The following is a 7,416-nucleotide window of genomic DNA, read 5'->3' as shown; positions in this document are numbered from 1 at the left end:
TAGGCTCTGTCGAATTTTTATTTTACTCTGGGTATCGGTGTTGCCAGTGGGAAATGGGTCTTACAGAAAAACCCTTGCTGGGAGACCTTGGTAGGGTCACATGCCCTTCTGATATTTCATCTTCTAATCTGCAAGTGGAAAGGTCTCTGCACGCTGGGGCTGGAGATCAGCTTTCGGGAAGAGGCATTATCCTCAGATTCAGGTCCCTAGGGCCACTCACCATCTTGGTCTGCCTGGGACTGAGGGATGTTCTGGAGAGCTAACACCTGCAAAGTACCGGGCAAGTGTGGACAGCTGGTCACCTTTTCATGAACAACGTCCCCCCACCTTTCTAAACACTTTGATTAGTAAAATCCGCAGGGCTTGTGTCACATTTGTGTTTTTATTCGTAAAAACCCGTGCTTGGTTAGTGATGACTGTCTGTCTCAGTCTGCAGGACACTTTCAGGAGAGATGGTGGTGGCCATTGTAAGAAGAGGCTGGAACTGTGGCCTCCGGCGGTTGTGGCCAGTCCTCACGGGGCCCAGGAAGTGAGTCAGGCCTGACTGTCCAGGGTCTAGGGCACCAAGTCTGTAAGAAGAGCGATTTCATTCAAAACGCCAGTAGGACCCTACCCGGGAGCAGTGGACCCAGCCAAGCTCCTTCCCCCAACCCAGTTTTGCTGCTTGATTGGCTGGTGGTGCAGCCCCTTGTCAGATGCAGCCGTTCCTGGGAGTGGCGAGGAGGCCACTCTCTAAAGAGAAGGGAAGTGGTACCTCTACATTTATTTAATCCTTTCATTTATTTTTAGGAAATATTTACTGAGGGGTTACTATGTGCTCTGGGGACAAAGTGGGGACTAAGACATGATTGTGTCCTCAGGATGCTTATGGTCTAACAAGGAATGCAGCACCAAAAAGCTGAGGATTGTGGGAGGAAAGGAATGCAGGGTGACGGGAGTCAGAGGCAGGCACCTCCTCTCATCCAGGGACAGCTAACAGAGGGCAGTGTCCCCCCTTCCGAGCCCAGCCCTGTGAGCCTTCCCGCTGCACCTGCAACCTGTGACTGCTGGGTATCCCTTAAACGGGCAACTGCTTAGGCTAACTTGTGATGATCCTCTTATCTTCAAAGGCTTCACAATCCGGGGCATTTTTCCAACACGGAAAATGCTTCTTAACACCCACCACATGTGGTAGCAATAACCTCCACTTTCTGTGCACATTTGAAAATTGACAGATCTCTGGATAATTACCACATCATTCGGTAAACGAGTATTTCCAACCAGTCTCGGAGGAGTAACTCAATGCCGACTCCTCGTCATAGCCCCGAAGCCCTCCCCAGCTGAGCCAGGGACAGACTGCGGCCACCATCACGCCTGCCACGATGCAGCCACAGTGTGGGGAGGGGAGAGTTTGACTCGGAGGGCCACTGCTGCTTGTCCCTGCAGATGACCGTTCCCTCCCTGGAGGGGAGCACCTTTATCAGCAAGGGCCCACCGGCTGCATCGGGCCCAGGTGGACTGCCTCAGGGGGTGGTGACGGCCACAGCATTGGGAGAGCACTCTACCTCTGCCTCCAGCACAGTATGACCGGAAGTGGGGGGGATGTTGGAGTCAGCTGGAGTCTAGCCCCCCCAGAGGAGAGATTTTAGGCATGCCCTTGACCTTCTCTGAGTTCCCGATCTCCTGAATCTGAAAACAGGAAACAAAACCTACATCGCAGGTTATTGTGAGGATTAATTTATGCCAGTCGAAGGTCCAGAGAGTAGTATTTCAGGCTTTGTAATCTCTGTGGTCTCTACGGGCCATAGATGCCATGGAAACAAATGCTTGCATTCCAATAAAACTTTATTTACAAAAACAGGTGGCAGGCTGGATTTGGCGTGTGGGCTGTACCACTGATCTCGAGCATCTAGATCAAAATGTGGCACATGGTGGGCACTACGTAGAAGCTATTATTACCATCACCCCTGTACTTCCAGCTGGGTGGCTGGATGGCCCTGGGCAACCATAGTGCATTGGTGGGATCGCCTGACTCAAGCAAGTCAAATATATGATAACAAGAATAAAAAATAATGTAGTAAGGAAACAATCAATCCTTTAGAAAGGCCTTCTCGGGGCCACTCCCCTAAGCACATTCTGCACATTCATTCTTTCATTTGAGCCTGGGGCACATTTTATTATTATCCCCATTTTGCAGATAAAAAAAACTGAGACAAAAAGATCTCAGTGACTTGCTCAAAGCATCAGCTAGAATTCATACCGAGACGATATGGCTTCAGAACCCAGATAACGTCTCTCATCACTTGGAAAACACTAGAGCGTGATACTTTTTCCTATGATTTTGTAATTTGCATCTTTGCCCCTCCCTCAAGCGTGCTGCTTTCCTGGGGATTCAGGCACTCTGGCTTTGCTTGGCTTGGACCTCTGACCTCAGCTGGGGTGGATTCTTCTCCAAGGGTGCCTCACTCCCCGCCCCAGGCTCTAATTGCTGGCCAACGTGGGAGATGTTGGGTCGCAGCTAATTGCACGGAGCACTGGGGTAGCTCTCATTTACTGGTGCTAATGAAGTGACTTCAGTGCTGGTGGTGCTGTTACCTCGCCGACTGCTTTCGCTCTGCCCATTAACAGCGGAATTACCGAGCCTGGAAAAGGTCTGCTGGGAGAGAAGTAACTCTGACTCGGGTGGGGTGGTTATTTCATTTTTACTATATATTACGTCCCTTAAAACAAACAACCCATAGACATCATTTCATTTTGGAAACCTCCTTACCAATCCCCAAATCCAAAATCTGGCAGATTTTGGTGATGGCAAAAGTTCCAGCGAAACGTTAATTTCTCAGGCATTTCTTGCCATGTTTCCACTGCTGGGTGTATCCCCCTCTGCCTTTAGAGCACTCCATCCCTTTGAACTCGCCTCCAGCACCTAGGATGTGTGTGTGGATCTGAGAAACCCCGGAATTGGCTTCGCTCCCTCCCAGGCAGCTTCACAATAGCAAATTAAATCAGAAAAAACAAAACAGTCGGTTTCTTGTTGGAGACATGTAACATGGGCCCCAGTAAAGAAGAAACAGCCGTGCCCCCTCATTGGGCAGCCGGCTGAGCGGGGTGATCTAATGGGTCTTTTCCACGTTTGACCCATGATTCATACTATATAGAAGGGGGTGGCTCTCCAGTGAGCCAGGCCAGGGGCTATCCGGGGAGAGCAAACCGTGCTTTATTTCTATTTTATTCCTATCTTTATGGGCTGGGGTCCTTGGGCTCTAAACATTCTTTTGTTGAGCATGTGGGGAGAGATTATTTTTCCGTGCACGGCAGGCATTCTCTCTGAGGCCACACAGTCTGCTGTTTCAGAAACCAACGCTGGGCAGGATGCCTCTGCCGGGTTTATTTGGAAATGTCGGCATCCTCGGGGCCACTTACTGATCAGAGGTGGAGAAAGCAGCTAGCCAAAGCCAGGTGGCACCCCCGCACGCCCACGTCACCAGGTGCAGCGAGGCAGGGAGGGGAGACACAGAGTCAAGGTTTATGGGAGCAGATCAATCTGGGGAGGGGGAGAGGGGAATGCTCTGGATAAAAATAGCATGCGAGTGAACTCCTGCCCCCCACTCCTTAATGATCTCTCTGCTGACTAGTGTTTGGCTCTCGGAGGAGCAGCGGGTGCCGAGACTCTTACTCAACTCGAGAGAGATGGCAGGAGTCCGGCTGCCAGGTGGGCTTTCCAAGCCCGCGCGGCTCTAAACTTCTCCACATGTGAACAAGTGTTTACAGTTTTAAAGATGTGTTGAGTAATTGCACATGCGAGATATCTCCCCCTTTAATGCACCCAGCATGTTCCCAGGCTTTCCAGAGAACACCCTGGTTGACAATGAAATTGTTTGCCTTCCCTGCGTCGGGCTTAAGGAGGCACTGGCTTGTGTTGAAATGTAATTGGTAGCACTCCTGCCTTTTGAGGTTCTGTTTTAGCTACTGAAAATTACTGCCTTAATCCACTCTTTACTTACCCGGGTTTGGGTTAGAAGCCCCATGGAACCCCCTTCACGTCACAGCCCAGAGTGGCAGCTCTTAAAACTTAACGCTGAGGCTTGCTTCGGATTCTGTGTCTCCCTCTCTCACTGTCCCTCCCCGGCTCGCGTTCTGTCTCTCTCTGAAAAACAAAGAAATAAAAACCTTATTTTGAGGCTCACGCAGTATCTCAAAATGCTGGTTAAAAACAACAACAACAAACAAACCAAAAAAGAAAAAAAAAATAACATCCAGTTCACTTTCAGGCTCCCTCAATTTTCAAGACTTCTGAATCCCTTGGGAATAATACAATAATTGGTCTTACGCTACTGAAAAGTCATTGAAAACCCTCCTGATTTTACGGAGGGGTTTCCGATTCTCCTCTCCTCTTTCTGTTAATTACTCCTCGCCCTATTTATTTTCATGGGAAAATAGCCGGTGTCACCTCAGGGAGAGAATGTATTCTGTTGGGCTTGTTATTTTTTATAGTGTTCTTTGTCTTCTCTCTGGCTTCCAGCAAAACCCAGCCAGAACGGCTTGGCAGATCACTTTGCATTAGTAAAACTCTGTGTCAGCCACAACTGAGGTCCGGAGCAAAGGACTAACGTCAGCTCAGCTCGAAAGTTGGAGAAATGTACCGAACCTTACAACGGTCTCCCAGCAGCCTTCTGATGGGAATCCAGGGGCAAACAGGTCCAGAGGGAGGAACAGCACCCTCCCTCCCTGTGTCACCCGCCTACTGGCCCCCCACTGCCCTAAGATCTCGCCATCTCAGCTGAGCAAATCATGGAGCCTCATGACCTGGCTGGTGCCTATCGATTAACGTCGGGATTACGTTTTTCCAACTGGAAAATCTTTTGACTACTGTTTTGCAAATTTCCCAGCTGAGCACTTTGGCCTCTGAGATGAGTCTCTGAGAAGCAGGGCCCCGTGGGACTGTATCCTTCTGCCTAGTTGGGTAGCTCTGTCCCTGCTCCACACACCCCTGCCTACGCTGCTTCCTCTCTTCCCCCCAGCCCTTCCATGGCCAGGCGGATCCTCACTCGAGAGAGGGGTGCCTGTTTGGAGAACAGACCTTCCAATTTCTCAGGTCTTTCAACATCTGAGCCTGAGCCTCTGCTTTGCTGGAATCAGACACTAATGACATGTCAGTTAGAAGAAAAATCTTGTTCACACTCCTTTTCCACGCGATCTCCCCGCCTCCCCTCTACCTGAGCCAAGGGTAGGGCAGCCTACTGCTGAGCCCTCTTAGGATGGTCTGGTGGAGAGGCACCTGGAGACCCCAGGCTTCTCTTCCCCCCACACCCCTCTCCGCAGCTGTAGCGGCCAAAGCGGGGCGTTTATCATTCTAGGGTAGTTATTTGTTTCTTTGCCATTTTGAGAGGTGGGTCCTCGAGAGTAGTTTCCATGGTTGCTCAGTTTTACGCGACTCTCAGCAGAAGAGCTGGCGCAGAGCAGGTGCTCGGTAAACATCGTTTGCATGAATCCTATATTCTCTCTGGACTTGTGCCTATTTCCGAGATTGGTATTAATCCCAGAATCGGCACTGAAGATAAAATTTCTCCAAAAGGACCAGGCTGGGAATGGGAAGCTGAAATCTAGATATGGCCTTTGGAGGGTCTGGGGCCAGGCAGCAGAGGGTCAGCCCTGGAGAGCTCCGGTGTAGAGAGCGGCGGTCCACGGGCAGTCCTGGGAGACCCAGACAGGGTAGAATTGTCTGGGCATCATTCATTCCAGCACACAAGGAGTGTCTAGGGGAGAGGACTGGGCACTAGGGGGGGTCCTGTGGATCCAACAAAGAGCAAAATAGAGGCCAGCACTGTCCTCATGGTACATACTGTTTACCGAGGAAGACAGACGAGAATATGTACAGTGAATAACTCTGAGAAGTGCTAGGAAGGAACCGCCCCCCCCACCCCCAACTGGAGTAAAGAGCAGACCCTAATGCAGGGGTCCAGGCCAGGGCTTTGGCTCAGAGTGTCAGAGAGCCCTTGTGGGATCATGAGCGGGGACAAGGCAGGGATGGAGTCCCAAGGGAGGCTGAGTATTGAACCCAGATATCCAGGTTGGAGCTCCTTAAACGTACCCTTCGTCGAGTCCGGATTGATTCTGAAGGAGACAGGGCTGACCTTAAAGTTCAAGCCAAGTTCATTCATTTGTTCATTCATCAGACATTTATGGCATGTCTACCGCATGACTGACGCTGTTACAGTTAGCCGGCAAAATCAGACAGTTCCTGCTCTTACAGAGCTTGTGGTCTGACGAAGAAAACAAGCAACTTGTAATTAGACCAATTTATCTGATTATAGACTATTATTGGAAGTGCTATGAAGGAAAGAAACAGAAGCCTGGTAGAGTGACCAAGGGGTCTAACTAACTTAAAGTGCCTTCCAGGGAGGTCTCTCTGAGGATTTGATATCTGCCTAAAGGAACTGGCCTGGTGAAAAGTGTGCATAGTTGAACCTTCTGTGTAAACAACACATGCAAAGGCCCTGTGGTCTGCAAAACGATGACTCCCCTCAGATGTTCACACCCTAATTTCCAGAACCTGTGACTATCTTACCCAACATGTCAAAAGGGACTTTGCAGATTTAGGTTATTGACCTTGAGATGGGGAAATAGGCTGAAGAGCCAGGGAGTCTTGATTTAATCATAAGAATTCTTAAAGGCAGAGACACTGTCACAGCCACAGAGAAAGACTTGACGATAGAAGAAAGGTCAAGGAGGTGCAGTGTTTCAAGATGCAGGAGGGGCCATAAGCTGAGGGAGGCAGGTAGCTTCCAGAAGTTTGAGGGGCAAGGAAACTGATTCTTCCCAGAACCTCCAGAAAGCAACATAGTCCAGCTGAATGTGGACTTTCAGCCCAGTGAGACCTGTGTGGGGCGTCTGACTCCAGAACTCTACGGTAATACATTTGTGGGGTTTTTTTTCTTAAGTTTATTTATTTATTTTGAGAGAAAACAAGTGCAAGCAGAGAAGGGGCAGAGAGAGAGAGAGAGAGAGAGAAATTCCAAGCAGGCACTGTCAGCGTGGAGCCATGGGGCTTGATCCTACAAACTGTGAAATCATGACCTGATCAGAAATCAAGAGTCGGATGCTTAACTGACTGAGCCAGCCAGGTGCCCCCCATCTGTGTGGTTTTAAGTTAGCCTGTAGGACACTCATACACTGCAGAGACCAACAGGGGACCGGTGTGGCCAGAACCGTGTGTGTGAGACACACACAAACCATTTAAGTAATTTAAGCAGGGAAGGGCGGACACAATGATGTGATTTGCATTTTGCGATTTCACTTGCGTGTTAGGTGGAGAAAGTGTTAAAGGGCAGGTGTTGGTGTGGGGGGGCAGGGAGACTAGTTAGAGGCTATTTGAGCAGCCCTCACGGAAGCCGGTGGGAGCTCAGACTCGAGGGATTGTAGAGAAGAGGGGAAGTCATG

At 49.9% G+C, this 7,416-nt stretch overlaps 1 long non-coding RNA gene across 1 annotated transcript; it reads right to left on the bottom strand.

Moving 5' to 3' along the window:
- Positions 1–401: 401 nt before the first annotated feature.
- LOC120244109 lies at positions 402–4,096 on the bottom strand. Its single transcript, XR_005531465.1, has 3 exons — positions 3,981–4,096; positions 3,400–3,520; positions 402–569 (listed from the first exon to the last, which is right to left on the bottom strand). It is a non-coding gene; the product is annotated as an uncharacterized LOC120244109 (long non-coding RNA).
- Between the last annotated feature and the right edge of the window lie 3,320 nt (positions 4,097–7,416).

The sequence above is a fragment of the Hyaena hyaena genome, unplaced genomic scaffold, assembly GCF_003009895.1.
Source record: "Hyaena hyaena isolate Hyena2069 unplaced genomic scaffold, ASM300989v1 scaffold_367, whole genome shotgun sequence".
In the NCBI taxonomy this organism is placed as follows: Eukaryota; Metazoa; Chordata; class Mammalia; order Carnivora; family Hyaenidae; genus Hyaena; species Hyaena hyaena.
This window is presented reverse-complemented; position numbering and strand designations above follow the sequence as displayed.